The sequence below is a fragment of the Cygnus olor genome, chromosome 6 (assembly GCF_009769625.2).
Source record: "Cygnus olor isolate bCygOlo1 chromosome 6, bCygOlo1.pri.v2, whole genome shotgun sequence".
Taxonomy (NCBI): domain Eukaryota; kingdom Metazoa; phylum Chordata; class Aves; order Anseriformes; family Anatidae; genus Cygnus; species Cygnus olor.
Window position 1 is genome coordinate 7,264,299 of NC_049174.1, and position 24,335 is coordinate 7,288,633.

The window sequence follows — 24,335 nt, forward strand, 5'->3', positions numbered from 1 at the left end:
CCCATTTTGGATGGTGTTGTAGCCAATCCCCTCACACAGAGCCCCCTGACTTCAGGTTGATTTTTAAGGGCTGGTGGAGAAATGCATGTCTGAAGGGCTGTGGGAGGAGTGAGGATTTCCTGGTGCTGCTGTGATGTCAGTCAAGTTAATAGGAGTGCAAGATGGAGATAAGAATTACATGCGTATTAAGGAGGTTACGACATGTCAGCAAAGATGACTTAAAAAATGTCATTTGCCACAGTTAATTGCAGTTTATAATAACAAGAAGCAGTTCGTGCTTCCTTGAGGTAAAATCTGAAGGCAGAGGAACACAAAAGACAAGCGTTTTGTATTCACACATTTCAACGCCCTGTATCCCTGGGTAGGAGTGAGCAGGCTGTCCCGCCAGCCATGCCCACAGCTCATGGGCCCACAGCCCACATGGGTCACTGGTGGACTCTGGCTGGCTTGAGGCCATTTTTTGGCTTTAATTTCATTGTGGTGAGTCAGGGTTTCTGGGCACCCTGCTGAGGATTTGGGCTCAGAAGGGGTCTGCACACAGGTAGGCCCCACCACAAGGCTGGCGGCCATTTTGTGCTCTGCGCAGGGGCAGGCTGCACGCCGGGCCTGTCTGAGGAGGGGGGACGTGGGGAAGGCGCTCCTGAGGTAAATGGGCACCTTGGGCAGCCCGTGCCCCGTCTGCAGCTGCTCTGGGGTTGTTTTACGGCTTCTGGAAAGAAATAGAGTGAGAATTGACAGGTTATCTAATGCTGTGTGTTAAAACACAGAGCTCTGCAAGGTCTGGGAGCAGGCTGCCGTCAAAGGCATGAGGAAAATGGCACCGGAAGAGGTGAATTTCTTTCTGTTTGTGGTGGTTTCCTTCCTCAGGAAATCATCAGTGACCTGTGATGTATGGTGGCTGCTATCAACAAGCTTTGTTTTCTTTTGAAATCTGCCTACTAACACTGTTTCCAAGTGTTAAATACTCGTAAAACCCCAACATTTTTAAACCAGACATTTTTCCAGAACCACATATGCATGTTCAGAAGGGCCTGGAAACCAGAATCTTTGTGAATTTTTGGCCAACAGCACAACATTGCGAGCATTTGTTGATAGCTGCTTCCAACACAGACAGGGCCTGGCGAGTTACATCAAAATACCCTGGCTTTCAGGAACTGAATCTGTGGTATTTATTTGGATTTACTTTTGGGATATGGGATTTAACATAGCCTTTGTTTGATATAGTGGGAATCTTACCTGAATTGAATGAACAATTTTATCTTATTCTCTATTTGAAGGGCATACCATTTTAAAATGGCTGCAGTCTTTCAAATTTCCTTAATAGATATATTTTTAATTTCTACCATACATCATAACAGAAATTTGGAACAGGTCACTTGTTCCATTGACACAATTTCTTATTCCCACTGAACTAGAATCCCCAAATTTGCAGTATTCATCTAGGCCTTCATTATGTGCCACTGAAGTATAATGAATACACAGATGCCTCAGCAGCAGACCCAGATGCCTTGCAAAATAATCATGGAAATTAACCAGCCCAGGCAGGAAATCTACTCTTGCCCTTACCATGATCGTATTGGTATTAATCAGGGGGAAAAGAAGCTATTAACTGGCTCACAAAGAGTATGAAAGAAATTATTCATTTCTAGTGAGTGAGATGCTGGAGTTTTCACTAGAAATCTGTGTTTTATGGTCTCAGAAGAACCACAGTTTGTGCTGCTGCCCAGACTCTTCTCCCATGGCCACTGTGGGCCTGGGGTGAAGCTTTTCAGCAGGAAAGCCTGAGGACAGGGTCTCAGCACTCAGTGACACGGGGGCACCAGCACCTGCTTGGGATGTGCTGCTTTATTCAATGCTTTTACAGGAAACTTAGCATCAACTTTTGTATGAAGAAATGCGTTAGGCTTCGTAGCGTTTCATGCTGCATTTTTCAGAGGTTTCCCAGCACTAAATCTGCTTTTGTGTTGCAGGTATCGGGAGTAACTGCTGAAGTCTCTAGTGCTACAGCAATGAAATACTGAAATTGGGTGTCTGAAAGAAAAGAAATCTGTTTCAGCTGAGCTCTGGCTCAAAAGCGGGTTACAGTGGCTTAATGAATTACCCTGTGTTCGCTGAACAACATGTGTCCTTACGTGAAAGGTGAGATAAAGCTACGTTAGAGAAAGTCTATTTCATTAAGGTTTAAAGCAGCTAACCTGTGTTTGCCACATTCTGAGTGTATGTCTGGCTGCACTCGGGTGTCTGCCTGGTGATCAACAGATGGCAGTGTTTCTGTGCGGTGGCAGCGATTCTATTGCTGGATCTTCATTTACCAGAGTGTCTGACAGAAGGGTGCTCTGACTACACAGAAATATACTTTTTATAATCAACTCTAAGAATATTATGACAGATGATTAATAATCTGACAGCAAAGTAACTATTTTTAATGGCTTTAACTGAACACTTTATTTCATCTTTGAACCAATCCTCCCTGTAATCCCATTACTGCAATAAAAGTTTGGGTAGCAGAATATGTACTGTCTTGCTCTGCCTGCAGTGCCTTGATGAGACCTGTGCTGGCAGGAGCAACGTGTTCAGCACTGACACAAAAGCCGCAGGGTAGAATTGACCTGCTGGAACACTTCAAAATTTATTTGAGGTGGTTCAGAATTTATTCTTTATACTTTTACCTTTACTGCTGAAATTTGGCAAGTGTGTTAGCAACTTAGTTAAGGACGTCTTAATTAGCCTTGAAGCAATGTCTGTTTCGTTTGGTGATTTTTGTTTGTCGATGCCAGAGGTGTGAGGATGTACACCTGATTTTTAAATGGGGACACTGAGGTGTACACAGTTCGCTCCAGAGTGCTGTTTTTTCTATTACTCAAGATATAAAATTTCATGCAGATTCTGCTGACTGAATGTAAATCGTTAGCAAAGTGAACATGGAGCATTCCCAGCAACTTCTGTGAGCTTTAGATGTGATTTTGCTGAGCCAAAACCTGCTCATTGGTAAATAGGCATTCTTGGTAAGGCGTCTTCTACTAGTCTGATCACTGGTATAGGCTTCTTTACGCCTGGTTTCCGCAGTTTTCACTTGAGAATCTAAAACCAAGTCCAGGGGAAACTTGTATTCTGATCCTTAGATAGAGCTTTTGAAAAATCATAAACAAAGCCACTCCTTGTCTTTAGAGACCTGTGTACCTTTCAGCTAAAACTATGGCACTTTAGCAAGAGGTTGAACTCTATAATTAATTATTTTTTTCCTGTACTGTGTGCCAGCATATAATGTGTGTATTTGAAGGGGGAGGGGGGAGAGAGGGTAATGGAATATTTTGAATGATCATTGGTAAATGTTACATTGTACATGGCTTAAATCTAGAATGTGACAGATACTGCAGCTGGCTGTGATTCAGGTAAGGAATATGAATGATTCACGAGGTTGGTAGAAGTAGAGTAGGTAATTCTTTCATCTTGATCATTTTCTCCCTGAAGCCAAATATCTCGCATACAGTGACAGCTTTGTAAAATAGTGTGATGGCCAGTAAGGATAGGGGGAGCTTAGAAGAGACCCGCTAAAACAGATTGGATTTGGATATAAGAGATGAAGCCTGTCTCTCTTTGTCTTGCTCTTTTTTTCTTTTTTCTTTTTTTTTTTTTTCCCTTCTCCTAGCATTCTCACTGGGCACGCAGGGAATTGTTAGGAAGGAAAGGTAGCTGGCCTAGAATGCTAATATCTCTGCTTTGATAAGTCTGAGAGATGTTTTAATTAGGAAGAGGATGCAAAGACTTAGAAGAATGTTGTTACTCATGTAATTTGAAAACCCTGGAAACAATCCTGAGTGGCAATAGCCTGAGGAATAAATACAGTTTATTTATCTGGCAAAATGTAGCCAGATGTAGCATATATATGGGGGTTTATGAGGTGGCCTGATAGGAAAATACCTGTGTGATTCTCTTTCAGTTGGCTGTTTTCCAGACAGAAGAGCCCTAAAATGCACTTAGCATGTTTTTAACTGCTGCTGCCCTGAACCTTTTCACTTGCTTTAACAATGTAGATAAAGAGCATCATTTTAAGCTGAGCAAAGCCCATAATCTAGCAGACATGAGATGTAATCCATGCAGGAGTCTGTGTGGTTAGCTGGAGGAGAGGGGATCACTTGTTATGTGGCTGAACATCAGTACAATTCATTGCTGGAAGCCAAATCTTGCCAGAGAGGCTTCTTGATGCCAAACCTGGCCATACCAGCCCACCAGAGGATTGCCGGTCACATCAAGAAAGAAAGACTGTCTCTGCACCAGCCTTAGTGTAAATGACATGTTTGGTTAAAGGTTCTCACGTCAGAAGCATCTTGTTCTTGTGATCACCTCGAAATCGCTCAGTACTCTTTATAGGATGATTTAACAGGACTTTACCTCAGTCTCTGTCTCTACCTCCTTTTTCTTTGCTTCTCTTTTTCTTCCTTTCTTAAGTCACCCTGCCTTCTTTTCGTTTTCCTTTTTTTTTTGTGTGTGTGTGTGTGTGTGTTTTGTTTTGTTCTCCTGTCCTGTGTTTTCGTTAGATCTAACCTCAGGTCACCAGCACAAGGCTTTCTCCAGGTCACCTTCTTTGCATCAGAAAGAGGAGCTTCATGAGCCAGTGCAAGGAAGGCATTGTTGCCTTCCCTCTTGCCTGCAGTGAGCTTCTCAATACAATGATAAACTACTTGTATTAAACAAGAGAATAAGAATTTTGAGGCAATAAATAAATCATCTCCCTGCAGAGCAAATTGGTAAACGTGAACAGGGTAAGCTTTAAGGACTTCCAACCTCAGGAACCACAGTGCGCATAAGGATTTGATCCAACCCTGCTGAAGTCAGTGAAAAGAATCCTGCAGGCTTCTGGGAGCTTTGGATGGGGATTTGTGATTTTTGGAGAAATGTGGACTATCAGTATTCTTATTCCCCTAGCTGCCTCCTACAAAAAGCTAAGCAAATCTCGCATGGTCTGGTTTCCCTCTGATCACCAGCTGGCACTCCGATCCTGCAGTGGCAGTAGGGCAAGTGGCAAGGTGGATGTTTGCAAATACCAGTAATACCACTTCTCCCTCCTTCCAAATGTTCAGTGGGTTATTTGAAATATTTTGTTTTCTGCTGCTTGTTAAGTTTTACATTTTGGCAATTTACATTTTGACTATTACTTTCAGTGACAGCACTTCAATCAATGTTTACTGTAATTATGAGCTTTGTGAGCCTGTAATCCACAATTTTGCATTTATTCCACCAGACGTTTGTTGGTCATGTCATTTATAAAGATGATCAGAAACTCAGGTTTTCTTTTGGACAGCGAAAAAAATAGCAGAGGTATTTTGAGAGCTTTGGCCTTTAAGGTTGCCTTACTCTATCTCCTTTATTGGCTCTGGTCACAGAACTTTTGTAGTGGGATGAAAGCAGACCTTACTAGAGGGAAAGGCATGTTTCTCAGCAAATCCACTTGCAAGAAAGCTCAAAAGCAATTACACTAGGTAAACAAGAAAGGGTGTTGTAGATCTTGTCCCTTTTTCTAGCTGGGTTCTAAATGCAAAGCTGATGGGATTATTTGATTTCACCCTTCCAAATCCTACTGTGTGTTATCTTTGCAGAATGACTTCTGTGTAATCTTTAGTGTGCATAAATACATATTAACAAAACTGATGCAATGAAAGCAAAATGGCAAGCATCGAAAGCAAAGCATTATCATGCAAACATCATGATTTATTTTTTCCCTTGAAGGCTAAGCCCATTGGCTTGTGTACTGCAGGAATTTATTATGTTCTTTCTCCAGAGTGGAGATTCATAAGAAATCTAATGTGGTACGGAAGCTGAACACATATTATTGGTTTAAAGGAATGAAGAAAGCTTTGTGTGGTTGTGATCATGATTTTCACCTGATCTAGTTGCATTTGTTCTCCTGATTTCTGTCAGATGTTAATCATAGAGCAGACTGGAGGGATTCCCTGCTTTGAGAGCTCCACCTCTATTTTCTTGTATGTGTCTGTCCTTGTGAGTCTTGCAGTCAACATATACCATAAATTTCCCCACCCAGTAATAAAGTGCATGCCATGTTCTAGAGGGCATGATGAGAACTTTCATCAGAGATTCCCATGGTACATAATGGGAGTCTTTCCCCTTTCTTCAGGGGAGTTCGTAGCAATCAGCAGGAGGAGGAGGAAATGCAAAGAGCTGTGTAGCAACCATGATGACTCTTCATTTCTTCCCAACTGCCATGCAGAGGGGCTGTAGTCCCTTCTTTTACAAGCAGATGGTGCCATGGCTTCTGGCCTGGAGTTTTTCACTTCTTTAACTCTGGAGTGTAACTCCTCAGAAACATTTTGGAAGGAAGCAAACAACGTCCTCTAGAATCAAATATACAAAAGGAAATTAACTAGATGTCTCACATTTCTGCATGCAAAGTAAAGCAAAAATGCTCCAGGAATTAAAAAAATGGGTTACAAATGCTGATTCCATGCTGGTGTCAGTCAAGTGCGTTACTCACTGAATGAGCATGCCACTTTCTACTGTGTCCATCTTCTGCCTGTGACTTGTACTGTGATACAGTGGGCATGCAACCACCTCTCCATATCTGTTGTTCAGGTACCAGCCTCACCTTCCTTATCCAATTGAGATGAGGCCCCAAAGTCATATCTAGGGAACGAGAGCTTTTCTTCCATGTAAAAGTTGAGGGAATAATGCCTTACATGATTTGAGTCTTGCATTTCCGATTGTGGATTTGCTTTTATGTTGGTGGAATATATTGAGGTTTAACGGCTTGAAAAACACCGTCTCCTCTGGATTTGCTTGCACGTTCATTGCTCATCACCTTGTGGTATGCAGTTTGCTCTATGGAGTAGCAGTAGTGCTATCAGTAATATCTAGTGTAATTAGCATTTGAAGATAGGAACGCTGGATTCAGGCCAAGCCACTCCAATTTTGCATCATGGCAGTGATAAACAGGAAAATTGCACACGCATGACATAATTTCACCTTAGGCTTGGGCAGCTTTCTAATTCCAGCACGATGGACCTTCTGCTGTCAGGGTGGATGAGGGGTGCAGGTCCACCTCACGGGCAGGAAACGCACCACGAGTACCTCGCTGCAGCAATGGCATCGCCATGCTCGTGCAGCACTCACATCATTCATAACTCTGCTGTCCAACTGCATTTCAATTCAGCCCCATTTGACATTTAAACATCTCACAATAGTAAATTCTATAAGGTGCCCACATGCTGCATAAAGTGGCGTCTTTCATTTGTTTGACTCTGGCACGCTGGTAATTTTATTGCTTGAACTCCTACTCTCGTATTATGAATCAGAAGAAAAAAGGAGAGATGGATCATTTCCATATTATGCCTTTCATAATCATAAATACTTTAATAAAATTGCTTCTAACTGTACTATAAAGTGAGAATGCAGATTTAACAGTGATTTACAAAAGAATTGAACAAAAAAGACCGTGTCTTTTTTTTTTTAATTCTTTATGATGGTTAGAGAACAGGAGAAAGGATTGGAGATGTAATGTTTTTTAACTTAATTGTAGCTGGAATGGAGTTAGAGAGAACACTGTGGGTAAAATAACAATTCAGTCAAAATGTTATTGTATCAAAGCTGGAGAGTTTTGCAGAGGCATATTTATTTCTAGGATCTTCTTGCTGGGGACTCTTGGGTCTGCGGCAGAAAGCAGTGTTTTACACGCTGACCTCAGATGCAGAGAACTTGTGTTGAAATTCTTTTTTTAGGATGAAGGAAAAATAAGAGAAGAAAAAAGGGGCTTTTAATTTGCAGTCCTGGAACTTTGGACCCGGGATTTTTGCACTGCAGATGTTCATACGTGTTATTTTAGAAAAACAGGCAAATGTATGTGTCCTCTAGTCTGGCAGGAAGGCACATTTTGGCATCTTAACTCTCACCTTGAAATAGCCATTACTGCCTTCTGCTCTGAGCCCTTCATCTTCTCTGGCTGTGCTGGGGAAGTTTGGGAAGCTCTGGGGGATGGCTGCAGAGCATTCCCAGTACCTGGGGGGTTCAGTCAGTTGTTTAGGAAAGATTTCTGTTAGTATTTGTTTTAAAGTATGGCCTAGGGGACCGGACAAAATTTGGATTCTGTGGTGCGGAAAGGGGGGCCCTTTCCCTGAGGAACCTGAGTCATAAAGTAGGTGAGGCAGAAAGCGCATGGCAGGAGGGAAATGCTCTCCTGGTTTTATAGAGGGGAAATGGAGATGCAGAGATATATAACGATCACCTCGAGCTTGACGGGAGCCTGCAGCTGAGTCAGAACTGCAGGTCTAAAATTGGCCAAGGCTCAGAGGAGTCCTTCAGCTCCTCCTCGAGCCTGGGGAGCCCCTCTGCCTGCCCCCTCCAGAGACAGCCAGGAGGTGCCTTGCAGTCAGCCAAGGCAGGTCTGGGGGCAAGAGATGCTCCTTTTATGTTTTCTGGTTTATTTCCTTATGCCAAATGGAGGTAAGCCATGCTGACTGTCCTAAAGCTCCTGATGAAATATACCCACCAGGTAGTAGCTGTGGCACCATGCAGATGAAGAGCTGAGAGTCTTTCAGCTGTGTCAGGTGAGGATGGGGTTTCAGAGAGGTGGAGGACAGGGCAGAGTCCTCCCCTCTTCTTGCTTGGGAGAGGACAAGGCAATGTAACGTGGTGACTCCAAACTATGAAATGCAGAAGTCTTAGCTTAGCCCTTCTCAAAACTATTGCTGCGAGTCCTTTGTAGACAAGTGCCAGAGAGTGGTGCTGAATATAGTAGGATATTATTAGTATGATAGTAAACTATGAATATAATGCAAATAATATTCATATAATAAAATGACTGAATAGCACAATAGAAAGTAAAGACTCAAGCATGAATCCCCAGCCTATTTTCACCCCCAGGTATTTGTGTACGTAGGTCTTTTCTCACACCTGCAGTCCACCAGGGCATACGTCTGACTACGAGCCCCCTTTCATTGGGCTTGGCAGCTGGCAACAGAAGGACTTTGGACTTCTCCTCTCAGCTTAGCAAGAGTTTGCACTGACTTCGCTGCAGCCAAGACTGCAGCTGGCACTGGTGGTTCGTGTCACTGTCAGAAATCCTTAAGCTGGGTCCAGAAGTGCCATGCCAGCGCCACAGCACTTCCAGGTCAGGGACAAGGATTATGACGCAGGATTATGCCAAGCAAGGAGGCTCTTTGTGCTTTCACAAGAACAGGGAGAGCAACAGCTATTTGTTACTGATGCGTTATCCCCATATCTGAGTGTTGATGGAGGGGGGAGGACTTCACTGCCCCTTCATTGCGTTTGCATTCTGCTCACATTGCTTGGCATGAAATTCTGCTCTGCTGCAGTTCGTGGGGCTGTTACCACTGATAATAAGATTTCACCCCTGGTACTTTCAGGGTGACCAGGGTTTGTGTTTGGTTTCCATGCAGAGATTTGAAGGACACGAGAGCTGGAAGGTGGGCCCGTAGCTCACTTTCCTTTTCCTTTCTGCAGGGCTAAAGAGAAACAGCTCCTCCTCAAAAATACCAGCTCTTCAGATTCTTTGGCTCTTTGCTTACCGTGAAATAGTCTTGATTTAAGGGACATTGAAGCAGCTGGAGTCGGGTTGATTTTAGACCTTTCTGAATTGTTTCCTAAATGTAATGTAAGTTGCAGGGAGAAATTTACAGCTGTATGAGAACAGGCATTTCAAAATGTCAGATTGTGTCTGTAAATTGCCATCTCTGGTAATAAACCCACCTGTCAAGTAACTGGCAATCGTAGCCTACTGGTGAATCTGATTTTGCTGTATGCCGTTTCTTGAATGAATCACAGACTGAGCAAAACTAGCAATTCTTTCTCATATTCTCGACAAATTTTTGGAAATTCAGGTGAGAGAGCAAAACTGGAGCTATTAAGTTAAATTCCCCAACTACAACTCTAGGGAAATAAAATTACAAAGCTATACCGTTAAGCACTTAAATCAGAAACTCTTTAAAGCAAGATTTATTCTTCAAACCATCTTCTTAGCCTGGTTGTATGCATAAGAAACAGTAGCCTACAAAATCGTCCTTTAAATATTTGGTTCGCCCTGGATTATTTTTCTTCCCGAGCATTTTGAGCACACACATGCAGTGTGATGTCTGATGGGCTTTAATTCTTTCAGCTCAACCATCTGATCTGAAGAGGGAAGCAAAATTATAGCCATAAAACTGTACCCTCTGATTCACCTTCCTGTTCTATTTATGATTTTTGCAAGTGGGATGAATAAACTCCGTAGTCAGCTTTCAGATGGGCGGGTGTATGGTGAGCTCGTTTCTCTGCACGTGTTCTCCAAACAGAATAGTAAATCTGCCTATTTTTGAAAACACTTCACTGCAATATTGTAATTATAATTCTTTTGGCATGTTTGTGTTTAAATGTGGTATGCTGGAGGTGAATGAGACTGAAAGGCACTCCTGGAGTGGTACCCATGAAGGTCGCTTGTAAGTTAATTAGAAGTCAATTACATTAAAACACTGAAAAGATAGCAGAGGTGCAAGTCCTCTGCATTGGTAATTATCCAAATCTGCTACTGGCTTTTCTTCCTCTCACCAGCATACCCAAAAAAAGGTAACCAGGAGAATTTGCAATGGGCTGTGTTTTTAAAAGAGCAACAATATCCCCCCCAAAATGGCTGATTTTCAGAAAAAGCGTGCCTGTTTCTCTGCTTTAATGGTTGCTGGAGCATCTGCCGCCCAAATTGAAAATAAATAAATAAATAAATAATATGTATATATATCTTGACCCTGAAATTCTGCCAGCATCCTAAAAAAATGATCTACAACTTGCCCAGATAGGTGGGTATTTGTTTGCTAGTTTTGTTATTTTTGATTTATTTGTTTATTTATTTATTTATTTAGCAAGTATTCAAGCTCAAGCATTGTCACTGCTTCCTTGGCAAGGAAAACCACAGCAAAAACATTGTCCCAGGATGTAAGTGCTACTGGCTGCATGTCAGGTACCAGCAGCCAGAGGGGGTCAGCCCCATGGTTTGCAGCTCTTTGTCCTCTTCGAGGCTTTGCCTGACTGGTGAATCTTACAGTGTGTATCAGTAAGTGGTGGAGACTCTGATATGGAAGGATTTATCTCCTTAATAGTATCTTGTTTCAGCATATCTCAGTCCTGGAGACTTTCTGCAAAATTGTGTGATTTCATTATTTATTTTTAGCCTCCAACCACCCCTTGCATGGTGATACTTTCTAGAGCTCTTCAAATTTCCATCAATAGTTCTGTGGTAAAATCTTTGTAGGGAAAGGGAGAAAAGATATGTTTTCTTTATGCCTTTGCATCAAATTTGGCAAGGAAAATTGATGTTTAACTGTATCTCTCAGGTTTTCCCCACTGAAGTTCAGGGGGATCCTGCAGTGCTGTTGCTCCTCTTGTGCAGTGGAGGAAACTGAGCCAGGGGAACTGAGCACATACAGGAGGCCAGGAAGGTCTCTGAACTGTGAGCTGCTTGTCAGCTCTATCCAGGTGCTCCCCAAAAGGACGTTCATTTGGGCAGACGGAACATCAAGATGTAGCAAATAATACACAAAACGGGGGCTGAGGGATTTAACCAGATAGCATCTTGTATAATCACTAATTACAATATATCCACAGCCTAATAAAGAACCAGATTGAACAGAATTGGGAGACACGCCAGCTCGGTGCTGTGCCAAAAATCAGCCTGGCATTTTAAACCCCATTTCGGTCATTCTTTCCCACTCAACAAAGCACTTTTACATGTGTTTACAAAATGCTTTGTTGCTGTGGGATGTTAAATATCCATGCCTGTGGTACGCTCCTATCCGCTCTCCTATACACGGTGCTTCACCTGCTGCGATGTGCTGGGGGACTGTTTTAGCACAGTTGTATTGCGGCAGAAAATGATAAATCTGGCCTCTTTAGGAGTGTTATAAAAGCACTTACACAGATGACATTCCTGAAGCTCAGTAATAGCACAAATGTATTGAGAATGTTTCTCAAGTATTTAATGATCTCATAGATCCCCCTCCTCCATCTCCTCTCTCACCCTCTACTTGTAACTTCTAGCAATGGGGATGGCTGCGGCAACAGAAAATAGATTTTTCCCTATTCATGATAAAGCATGAAAATCCAACTCACCCAAGGGAACCTATGAAATCACATAAGCTTCAGACATCTAAAGATGCTACAGATTTTACTGAGAATGCAAATGCTCTGGTGAAGCTGTTTTAGATGTTCATAACAGCAGCTTAATTCAATTAGCAGAGCTGGGAAATGCTGCCACAGCCGAAGAATGCTCCTAACAGGCATGCTGCCATTTCTTATAGGAAACCTAGTGGGCTGGGGATAAAGGAGAGCGAATCTTTTAGGGAGTTCCTCTAGGAAAGCTGCTGATCTATCACATACTTTTGTCCCTTGTTTGCAGCCCAGCCTGACAGGCTGTCGGCTAGCAAGTCGTCTGGGTAGTGGGAAAGGAAAGGTTGGGGAATGGCATTTGTACTGGCAGTGAGCCTAGAGAATATCTTAATTCTAGCAGGGTGTGTTTGCTAGTGCCTCTCTTCAGAGCCACAAATGTGTGCCTCGTAGACACACCTGACGTGGTATGTATACATAATAATCCCGAGCACATGCTGGCAGGTGTGTTTGCTAGAGATTCACACTGCTGTGCATGCACAACAAAATAGGTAACGTCCTTAAGCTGTTTGTAGCAGTAAGGCTGTAAAGAATGAAATCGGTTCTTCTCTTTTAAGTGACTCCACTTTAATCCAGCTGCGAAACAATAGCAGGCTTTATTGGTGCAAGGGGACTTCCCTTGCTCCTTGCCTGTGTAGTTCCTGTTCTACAAATCAATAAGAGACTGCAATATTTATGTGACATCTTGAAGTCCTCTATACAAAAGCTCACTCCAACAACAAATGTATGAAAATTCCCTCCACTTTATGACCATTAGAGCCTTCAGCTGGGAAATGTCAGGAAAGGACTGCTCAGCTGAAACATGACCTGCAGTTTTTCTTGAATGAAAGAGACATTGATGTTGCTAAGTATTGATGCCCTCAGAAAGATGTAGCTAAAGAGCATTTTTATTTACTTCACAATGTCAGCCTCTGTGCCAAGTGAGCGCCCACAAATTAAGTCATCATTTACTAATGACTCTAACACAGAAATAACCAGATCCTGCACCAATTCTCACCTCTAAGATTTGGGGAAGATCTCTGTTATCTCCACTGGAATAGCACTGAGAAAATGGGAGGTTGGTTTATGTGGGTCTTCTTGGTAAAGACCTAGATTTACTAAAGCTGTGCCATACGTTCTTGGTAAGGTTCTTGTTTTGGTCATCTGCTGTGTCTGTTACCCGATTCCCACTGTTTAATTTCTCTTGTAGATTAATATTAACTAGTGCTGATTGCATTTTTTATTGAGACATTCCCAGAAAAGAGGGGATGGGTGGAAACCCCGTCCTGCCCTCATATCTTGCACTTAACTTAGACCTTTAATTCTAGTATTGTTAAGTGTTTTTAGACCTAGATCAGAACGAGCAATTAGTGAGTGAAGTACAGCTATTGCAGAAGAGAGATGTAATATTCCTGTTTGCTCTTTTGCAAATGCTGTGGCATCTCAATTAAAGATGGTGGTGTTTTTTCAAAAGCTGCTGAACAGACTATTTTTAGATCCAGAATCTGGCACAGCCCACTAATGAGAGGTTTGTTTCTTGCTGCTGCTAGCCATGGCCTTTTTTTTTTCCCCCTCAAAACTTTGTTTAAAAGCCAAGTAAGTAAATATTGCTGGGCTCTTGCCTTTTTAATCTGAATATCAAATCATTCCCATGAGGAGCTTCTGTGTCTTCTTGTACAGCTGTACTCCTTAATAATCAAGGGCCAGCATTTTAAAGTGACTGTTACTTCTACATGCTCTAAAATCTGGGTGCTTAGTTTGATGTGTTTTAAAGGGCTTTTCAGATTAAAGGGATTTTCAGAATGTCCCAAGCCACCCACTATTGAAAAATGAGGTTCTGACTGCACAAAATTCCTAGCCAAACACTGCTGCTTTTTTTGTTGTTGTTGTTGTCTTATTTCATTTTGTCTTCTCGAGCATACCAATCAGATAAACTTGCATATATATTTATTTACTGCTCTGCTACTGTAAAGTAGAGATGCTGTAGAGATACTTCTACCATGCCCAGAAGCTTGGCAGAAGAAGTGAACTCCAAACTGCCACTGAGCAAGAGGTGGTCACAGCACTCATTTCCGAGAGCAGAACACTTTGGGGTCAGGGTATGGCCCTGCCAGTCTCTGCCAGTTTTGCCATCAACTTCTGAGGCATCTGGCAACGCCTTCAGTGGAGCAGAACTGCTTTCAGCCGGTTGATGCGGTTTTCTGGGCACCTTTATTTGCAAACCATAAAAGCATCTGCAGCACGAGGATGCTCTTACCACCAGATTTTCACCCGGAGTAAATCCCTGCACCCCCATGAAAGTCAGCAGAGCTGTGCTGATTAATGCCAGCTGAGCATCTGACCTTTACGGTACAACCTGCTGAATTCCTGGGCAGCGCCTTGATGCTGAGGGGACATTCAGCAGCTGCAGGAGATGAGGGATATGGCTAATGGGCTGTCGTAAAGACTCCAAAGCTTGCCAGAGAAAAGTGCTTAATTTCAATCACTCTCATGTTTAATACTGCATAATGGAGACAGTCTATCACCAGCGAGGCTTTTTACTAGTCCACTGCTGTTTCAGTGTTAAAGAAAGTATGGTTCATAGAAAGAGGCTTCTGCTGATTTTTCAGACTGTATGTGTTAAGATGAACAGCTTTTGATTTGTTGTGGAATTAGTCATTTAAAATAGATGGTTTCATAGTTAAGTGGCCTTACTCAGCGTGGATCACTGTGTGAAAAGCCACACAGAGCCAGCCTCACTTGGTGCTCCATGTGAATCTGGAGCAACACTTCATCAAAGTCAGTAAATTTAATTTAAATAAAGTAAATCCAACGTGAACGAGTCTGGAATCGAGGCTCATGTTTTCAGACATCTGTGGTGGTTTCAGACCCGGCTGAAGGCAGCTGAAAGACTGCCACAGGGTGATTTTAACGGCCCACAGGAGAGCACATCTATAAAGATGATGGAGTGGCACTACTCATTATCTGCAAGCTCTGAAGGTGAAATAGATAAACTTCACAGCAAAAAAAGAGAGCAGGACCGCGGGCTGTTTGTAGGATGTGTTGATGCAAGGGGAGGTTTCCCAGGTACTCCACCCGGCGTAGAGCACAGCCCTGCCCTTGCCTCATGCCCTAGAAGGTTTATGTGGGTACCACAGGGGTCCTACCTAGGTGCATGGGCCCCATTCCTAACGGGAGTGGGAAGAAAGCAAGAAAAGCATCTGGTTATCCAAGCAAGAGGTCACTTCAAAAATTTGGGTATGTGTTTGAAAATGTCTGTTACCGCCTTTTCTCCGCGTAGCTCCTGCTGCCTGGCCAGATGGCAAGTTGATTAATAGCCCAAGCAGCTCTGATGGCTTTTGCCAAGAGCTCAGGAGCGAAGCGATGCTGTGGTTTTGCATTCCTTTCTTCCTGCCCTCACTGGATGCAGTAGCAGAGAGCTGATAGCAAGGCAAAGCAAAGCACATTCATATGTCCTCTTTCCTGTGAGCAAAACTGTGTTGCCAATTTGTTGGAGGATTTCTGATTAGCAGATGCTGGCTAGAAAGACTTGGGCATTGTTTGCAAGTGGAGAGATATGGAAAACCCTGATGGCATTCAGTTCTGTTGATTTAAATTTAACCTTTATTAATTTTTTGTGAGCGATGCCCATTTACTGTGGAGGAGCAGAGCCTGAATTGCCTTAGCATGCTGGGCTAGGTATAAATCAGCTTGCCTCCCCGACAGCTAATATCCACCAGCCAAGGATCTGCTTTATTACCTTCCAGCTCTCCTGTGATAGTCAGATCCTGCACAAGCAGCAAGCTCTCCGGTGGGCTCAGGCAAAGCAGGTCCTTCTGGAAACGTTGCTTGGCAAGTGATGGCTAGCACAGTTCTTCCCCAGCATTCCTTGTGCTGACCCTACAAGTGCTCCAGGTGGGTTTGCTGGGATGGACGGAGCTGCTGCTGGTTCTTCTGTGGCCAGCAGAGACCTCAAAACCCCCTGTGACTCTGGAAAATAATGAGGTGTTGCTGTGCATTCCCAGCACTGGATGCAGCATGTGCTGGCGATGTGGCTGTTACCTGTGTGTGCGAGTTAATGACAGGGGACCAGAGACTGAGGTTTGCTGGTTGTGTCCCCGTTACTGGTGGTAACCGTGCTGTGGAGACCCTTCTTTGGGCCCTGGCCAGTCATCCGGGCAGAAGGTGCAAAGGTACAAGTTGTCTTCTCCTCATACATGACTGTTTCTCAGCACAAAAGTTCAAACCTTGCACGCCCGGGTGCCCGATGATTCCAGCGAGTGATCGATGAGCAGTGAGGGTTGGCTGCTGCCCTTGCATCTTCCACTGCTTTTTCAGTCTCAGAGTTGAAGGCGTGGTGCTAAGGTAAGCAGCTCCAGGGAAATCACTGTTCCCTATTTTCTTCCCTCTCACTTATAAAATTAAAAGGCTCTTGAAGCTTCTGATCCTGCAAATGAGAGCACTGCTGGGAATTTGAGTGCATCATTGGCTTTATTAGAGCTAGTCCTGAAAGTAAATTTACTTAGGTGTAGTTAGTGTTTGCAAAGGGAGGTTTTGCTCCTGTAAACTGTCACGCAGGGCGAAGAGGACTTCAGAAGCATTTTGAGGTAGAATTGAGTCCACAACAAGTGCACCTCTAAGTCATCTAGAAGCTTGTAACCTTCCTTAAAGGCTAGCACACCTTCAGAGCAGCGAGCTTCCCCCACACTGTGTCTGCCAGCACCTAGTGCGGGGCCCAGGTAACTGTGGCAGGGAGGAGCCGGCTGGAAGCGTCGGCTCGAAAACTGCAAATGCTGCATTCAGTCTGGGTATTGCTGACATAAATACGGCCGATGAGCATCTCTGCAGCTGCCAGCGCATTTACCCCAAATCCGCAAAGCCAGCATGACAGGGCTGCGTCTGGTGTCTGTCCTGAGTCACGTTGCTTCATCTTTTCATGTCAGGACTGTTTTCTTTTCATTCTGTTTTAGGTTAGTGTGCCAAACATTTCAGCACGTGTAATTTATTCCAAAAAAAAAAACAGCACTTGGATGATGAAGATGTGGTCCTAAGTGATTTTGAAGTGTGAGGTATAGCAAAAACAGGGTAGCCGATGACTGCGATACTTCTGACTCTTCTGGGTCACTGTGGCATTTCTCGGGAGTTGTATGCGGGCTGAAATAAAGCAGGTGTTTAGTCCATTTTGATAAGGAAATGTCAGCTTCAGTCTGTGACAGACAATGAAATCAATAAGCTTCACAAAGCACTGAGCCGAGGAGCTGGCCGAATAAGCAGAGGGTTGAATCCCACAGCTCCGCTTGCGCCATCGTAGCCGCTCTCCACCACTGCGAGGGCAAGGCGGTGCGCCGGGTGCTGGCGAGGGGCTGTGGGATGTCGGGTGCCGCCACAGCGCACAGCCCTGGATGCGCTGGCCTCAGGCAGCTCCAGCTCGGCTGGAACAGACCTCTGGAGCTCAGACGTTTCTTCAAAGCCAGCGCAAACTTCAAGGCACTCGGAGCGGTTCTGTGCGGGAGGAGGGCAGGAGTGCTTTGCAGACGTCTGCTGCAAGGCCTTTGTGTCCCTCGAAAGCCAGGAAGCATGCAGGCTTTTAAAGTGGGATCTTTTACAGGGTCTTTTGACTACGGTCATTAAAGCTTCCTAGAAAATTCACAGGTGGGGTTATTTTTTTGTCACTTTGAGTCCGTTATACAATGAAAATCAGATATATATCTTTTCCTTAGTCCTCCCTTCTTAGCATTTTCCCCACTGCCTTTTCTTTCCAGCACTCTGTAGCTTTGGGGGTGTGGGGTGGGACAGAGGGAATCCCCGGTTTTGCCAGCCTCGTGAATCTGGTGGAGTCAGGGCACTTTCTCTGTTCTGCTCCTGTGCTGCACGTATCAATGAAGCAATGGGCAGAGATATCATTAGTCTCTCCAGCTGCTTCTGCCCTGGCAAGGAGACATGACTGAGTTCTCATCTCCAAATCTTCGCAAGGGCAGCACATCTCAGAGTGCAAGCAAGGGGAAGGCCAGCTCTGAGGATCAGTGAAGATCATTTTAAAGTTCAAGGGAAAGGGTTTGTTCATCCTGTACTCTGCATGGCTGGTGCCCCTGCCTGTGCTGTGTTTTTGCCTGCCTTGCTACGTCACGTGCTTCTCTTCCCAGCCCAAACACCAGGTCAGAGAGGAGGTAAGGAACGGAGGGACCCACTCACCAAAGAGGATGCAGCCCTTCTGCGCGGTGTGGTGCTTGGGGAGGGCGGTTTGGGATCCAGGCACCTGGTCCATCCCTTGTACAGATCTGAGCACTGTAGTGATTTGCATCCCGTATAGTAAGCCAAGGGGATTTCAGGAAAACTACTGGAGCGTGTAGGAGGATTTTGATGTAGGGGGTATTATAGGGTCAGTTGGCCCTCTCTAGCTGTGGTGTGACTTTGTCTCTCACAAATGTTCTTGGGGTTTCACACAACGTCTTCAAAGTGTGGATACAACTTCTTCTTTGTTGGCATTTTTGTCCCCTCCATTTTTCTTCCTTTGATAAAACCACTGGATGGGTGGACTCTGGGCTGCGTCCTGTTCTCCTGCTCATGAGATTCACACTCTTCTTTCTCCGTGGATGCCAGTAGCATTGCTCTGGTTCACCCTCTTGAGGTGGGAACAAAATCAAGCTGTTTATCTATAAGGAGGCTGTGGACTCCTTTCAAAATAATCTATTTATCTTTTATTAAATTGCTGTTCAGGGCTAAATGCTGGGATTACTTTTTCCCTTTTTCTTTCTTGCTGGCCCTAGGGTCAGAGGGTACTGTCTGAGCAGAGCTTCTTGAAACAGCAGCCTCTGGTGAGTGGCTCCTGCTGCCTGCACGGAGAGCACTCAGCAGCGCCTCTCTTGATACTCAGTGGTCTCCTGCCACTTCCAAACCTCTGCTGCACGAGTCAGCACCCAGGCGAGCATGTTTGCACTGCCTGCAGCAGCACCTCTGCTGAATCTACTGATCAGTAGGAAATGCTGCAGCGGTGCGCGGTGTCCTTCGTATTGACCAGCTGATGGATGCGCATACACACGTGTGCACAGAGCTTGGGGCCGGCCAGCCTGCCAGTGCTAGAAGCACAAACACCCGGAGCTTCATGTACCAGAATGGGAAGGACAGGCTTCATACGGGGTTGTCTTAGTTTCCGCTTCTTATGTTCCCTGCTCTGTGGGAGTGTGTGCAGTTTTATTAAACGTAGCGTTTCATCTGTTGTTCCTCATGCGATGCATCCACATGCCCACAGAAATGTCGTGCTCATGGCAGGCTTATGAAACACGGCCGAGCAGATTAGATGCCTCAGTGTTCATGTGATGCAAAGTCTGCTTTAATTTCAGCTCCTTGGCTGCCATGGGTGACTCCAAAGAAATTTCCTGGCTTGTTTCCTACACTGTCATCTACCTTAGGGTGTTCTTTTGTTTGTTTGTTTTTTATTTACTAGCTATTGTCCCTTTCAGCAGGACTGTCTGAGGCTGGATGAAATAATACTGAGGACTCTCAATACCAGCAAGTATTACAGTTCCAAAATTATTTTCTGACATTAAATAATGTGTTATAACCTCATTTTAATTTAGTTCCACCTTCTTCTCTTTTCTCTTTCCCCTTCCCACCCTTCTCCCCCTTTTTATAATCTCCAGTATTCTCTGTACACAGGAAAATGTGCGTGATCTTGTCACAAAACCAATTTCTTCTTTTTGGACGATAGAATAGTAAGATTTCCTTCTGCATCTGCAATAATAACATAATTAAATAAAGTAATAATCATAATAATTCTGGTGTTTTGCTGTGATAATATGATGGTCATTGCTAGTGTGATCAGCATGGAGATGTCTCACTGCTAGTAAATATTTGTGATTAGCAGGGAGCTCTGTTTTTCTTTGTGCTGTTTTGTTGTTTTTTTGTTTACCCACTTTTTTTTTTAAATTCTATTTCAAAGAAATATAGAAAGGGCCACTGGAAAACTTCCTGTACCTGAAACTTCATTACCCACATTACTCAGCCTGTGAAAATTGAATTCCAGCCAGGTTCCTTCTGGCTGTTCGTGGACCTTTGCGGCTTGAGGTCTTAGGCATCGACATGCTGAAATTTGTAATGAACAGCCATTACTTATGGATGGCCTGGATGTTTTCCTCACACCAGAAGGCTTCAGTCATTCATGTTTCACATCCTTCTCCAGGGACGATGGGCTGGAGTGACCTTGGGCAGTGTGTACTCTTTGCTGCTGGAAAGGTAATTAAAAACGAGAGCTGGTAAACAGGGCTGTGGCTGGCTCTCAGTCGCACAGGAAGGCAGCCACCACTCCTGTATTGGATTTCTTCCTGGCTAGGGAGAATGTGCATGAACGGGAGCTTAAGCTCAGCGTGTTCTGCTAAATCCTCACAGATCATCAGCAAAAGTCCTCTCCTTGCTGTCTGCTGAGATGGGGCATGAGGTGGTAGGACACAGGAGCGTGCCTGTCTTCTGTTTCAGCTCATCCAGCAGCAAAAAGTAGTACACGTTGGAGCTAATATCTGTGTCCAGCTTTTGTTTTGTTTTTCATCTGTTGCTGTCTGAGTTGGAAGGAGTCATACAGGGACAGCGTTTCCCAGAAGCTCTTCTGGCACAGTCTGATTAAGTAATAATGCAAAAGGTATGGAAAGGAAGTAATGGGCATTGCTCCCACTAGGGCTTGCAGTGAAGATGAAGTGCTCTCAGCACTTGTGCTAGCTGGGTACTGAGCTGCTGCCATTACAGTGAGGATGAGCAAGGTGGCTGGGGGCTTGGACACCGCTTGGGTGATGAGGTGCATGGCCTGCAGCTGGGGGCTCGGGGCAGGAGTGGAACAGGCACATTTTGGCTGCCGTTGTCCTTCTGCAATTTGTTCACTTATTTACTTATTAACTTGCAAAAGATGCGTTTTGTGTCACGGGTCTCTGCTTGGAAAGAGGCACAGCCGAGACCGTTTCTGCCCCAAAATATTGCAGCTCCTTTCAGCTCCCACAGAAACAGCAGGAGCCTGGTACCACTCTGCTCGGAAGTACTTCGGTTGTAAGTGTGTCCACCTAGCTTTGATTCCTGGAGATGCTGAATCTCCGGGTTCAGGTTCCCAGCAACCCCCCCGACTGCTTTCGTGGCTCGGCATCCTTTCAGAAAAAGCCAGCATAGGGACGAACAGCCTGTGTGTTTTCCCTCCCATCATGCAGGTGAGCTGCACTGCAGAGTGGGAGGGGTAGCACATATCTCAGCGGGGCAGTGGGCACCAGCTGCCTGGCACCCCCTTCCTCCTGCCCCAGTGCCCACTGGAGTGCCAGTGCCGTGGAAGCATCTCTCTGGCCCCATAATTAAATCTCAGCAACTGCCTGGTATTCTAGAGCCTGTCCTCCCAGACCATCAAAAACCCATCACTCAAGAGGGATCCTATTAATTGCCTGTGGAGATGAGCAAGAGGCATATGCGGTAAGGCGTGTCGAGCTTGCTGCTCCCAGCCCACTGAAATTTGCTTCCAGAAGGCTGCATTTAGTGAAACTGATGTGTGGGGCCAGTGAGGACTCGCAGCTGTAATTTGCACTGCCTAGCATGAGTCAACAATGATGGGATGAAATGTTATGGCGGGGTATTGACCTCTCGCTGCCGCAGTTGTTCTTGCGTTTGGAGTAAACAAATGTTAACGTGGAGGTGGTGTTTCTCTCATAAACAGGCAGCAGGGATGCTCGGATGCTGTTTTGTGACAATGAATAGATCACGCTGAAAACAACAGATGCTGATTTCAATAAAATAATAGCATTTTCAGGCAATGGTTTTCTGCAACTTCAAAGTGCTTTGCAGGCCAGAATTAATAAGCTGATGTTACTGAGGGTTGTTGCTGCACAGCACAGCAATAGACCTGTTTCATTGCTCACTTCCAGTTTAACCCCTGTTCCTTACTTCAGCTAACATAAACTACTTTGCACAAAGGTGGCTTAAAAAACCCGTTGTACTGGCTTTTATGAATGGGCAGAACTCTGAATGACAGGGGTTCCAGATGCATTATCGTATCAGTTATTTAGTAATCTGGCTGATGGACAGCCCAGCGTGGTACTGAGCACAATGTGTGATCTGCAATTAATAGAGAGGTCTTTTTCAAGTCCTTGCAGTTGGAGAATGCTGATTGTTCCGGCCTCTGGCTCAAGCTGCAATCTCAGCACTGCTCTCAGCTGGGTGAATTTGTGTACTAAAATTGCTCCCTGCCCTGATTCACTATTCCAAGATCTCTGAATCTCAGACATTCCCTGAAGAGCAACAAAAAGCTAAAATGCAAAATTGAACAGGACAGTAGACTGGAGAATACAGAATGAGAATTTTCTTTTTCGTGGTAGCAACATGGCAGCAGATATCTGTCTCTATTTTTCTATTACGTTGGGGAAGGAAGAGAAAAACCGTTCTTTTGGGGTTACACTGTAAACACACTGCAGATTGAACAATTGTTTGGTAAGTAATTTGGTACAGAAGTCTGGTGGAAGACAAACAGTTTAAAGCTGTGTATCATTGCACAAAGAAAAGCATCAGTAAATGTTTCCTTTTCCATCCACCATTTTACTTTTCTCAGGGGTCTGGGACCTCTCTATCCTCACTGCCAGTCATTTTCCAATACTCACACCTCCTGGTTAGTGAGTCTTCATCGTCTGGGAAGTGCCTTTTCCTCCCAGATCTGTTCTGCAACATAAACGTTGCATGTAATTGAATAAAGAAGTCTGTGAGAGGTTTTGGATCAACAAGTAAAACCTTCTTGTAATACAAGCTCTGTGTTTTGCAGTCCCTTTTCCTGGCAGTGAGGTGGATTTCCTGACCCTTCGTGTGTGAGGTTGTTCCAGATCCTTGCTGCTCCAACGACTGGAGATGCTTTCCCCTTCTTCCTAAGCAGGTGCTAAGTCCTCCCTTCCATAAATGCAGCTGGGCAGGTAGAGCCATAGTGAAGTTGTGACCTGTGAGATGGTCTGAGGTCAAAATTAACTTGTTACTTCAGTGCTTTGAAGGGTCTCATATTCATTGTGTAGTGGCATCACTCGTTCCTTGTTTCATTTTTTCTGTTGTTGTTGCTGAAAGTTCTTTTATTATTTATCTACATTTCCTCTAGAAGATGTGCCCAGGTTTATTGGTTGGACAGCCCGGGCTCCATATGCGGGGAGCACTCCTGCCCTGCAGCAACAACAGCTTTATTGGCTTTTGAAAAATAAAAGGCTCAAATGTTTTCGGAGACCTGCAGATGGCACTGCTTTATTGGGCTATTTTAGCGCCGGTCGCATGTCCCTCTGATGGGCTCTGTGTAATCTTCAGTCAAAACGGCTCTTCTTGCAGCTGAAGTAAATAGTTCAAAAGCTCTGGCTGTGGGATGTTTTTCGTTAACAATGAAAAATAACATGGAAATTGCTAGGCGCCTTTCCCCTTCCTCTTCTTCAGGTGGTTTTGTTTTCTGGACTTCTGTTCTTTTTGAGGTTTATCTTCAAAGGGTTTTCAACAACTTCTCTGTACAGCTATTTTTTCTCCCCCTGACATTTCCCTGTGCCAATTAAGTACCAAACTGGCTGCGGAGTTATAACCTCTCCCTAGGAGGACCCTGCTAGCAGGGATCGGGGAGGGAGCTTTTTTGTTATCAGTGTTTCCTGGAAGATTCCCTCCACCCGAGGCAGAAATGCCCTCCTTGAAATGGCAACATCAAGGACAGAGTGGTAGGGATGCATCTCACGTTGCTGGTGCCTGTTTCCTACTGCTGTAATTGCTTTTTTTTGCACACATTATTTGGTTCCTGCAGCTTTTCCTGCAGGTTTGCTAGGTTTTGGGGCCATACATGAAGGGTATCCCGAATACACAAAGACAGAGCACTGCTGGCCTCATGCTTGCAGCTCCTTGACCACCCTGCAGCAGCACCCTGGTGATACACGTTGGTTTCCTGGGGTGCTTGCCCAGCCTGCGGGAGGCTGCTGCCTGTGGTGCTTGGTTCTCCACAGGGCAGTCCTGCACCCTCCAGGATGCTTATCCCGGTGTCTCCCAGTCCATTTTGATGTTGCCTTGTGTCCTGCACCATTTGCAACACGGAGAAACCGTGACTTGCTCAAAACATGCTGACATTGCTAAAGTCTGACAAGCAAATGGAGGTCTATTTTCTGTGATTGCTCTCTCTGGGATTTCATGGCGGCCAAAATGATTTGTTCGCTGTTGCAGCATTTAACAGAGGCAGCAGCTATCACATGTGAGGGATC

The 24,335-nt window shown here is 44.6% G+C and overlaps 1 long non-coding RNA gene across 2 annotated transcripts in view; it reads left to right on the plus strand.

Moving 5' to 3' along the window:
* The first annotated feature begins 356 nt into the window (after positions 1–356).
* The window catches only part of LOC121072612, a 29,581-nt gene continuing 5,602 nt past the window's right edge, over positions 357–24,335 (plus strand). Inside the window, exons 1-3 of one of the 2 annotated variants that reach the window (XR_005821344.1) lie at positions 357–645; positions 768–829; positions 1,971–2,139. This is a non-coding gene — a long non-coding RNA (uncharacterized LOC121072612). Of the gene's footprint in view, positions 830–1,970; positions 2,140–24,335 lie in introns of both variants that reach the window. The other variant, XR_005821343.1, reaches the window with a different exon arrangement.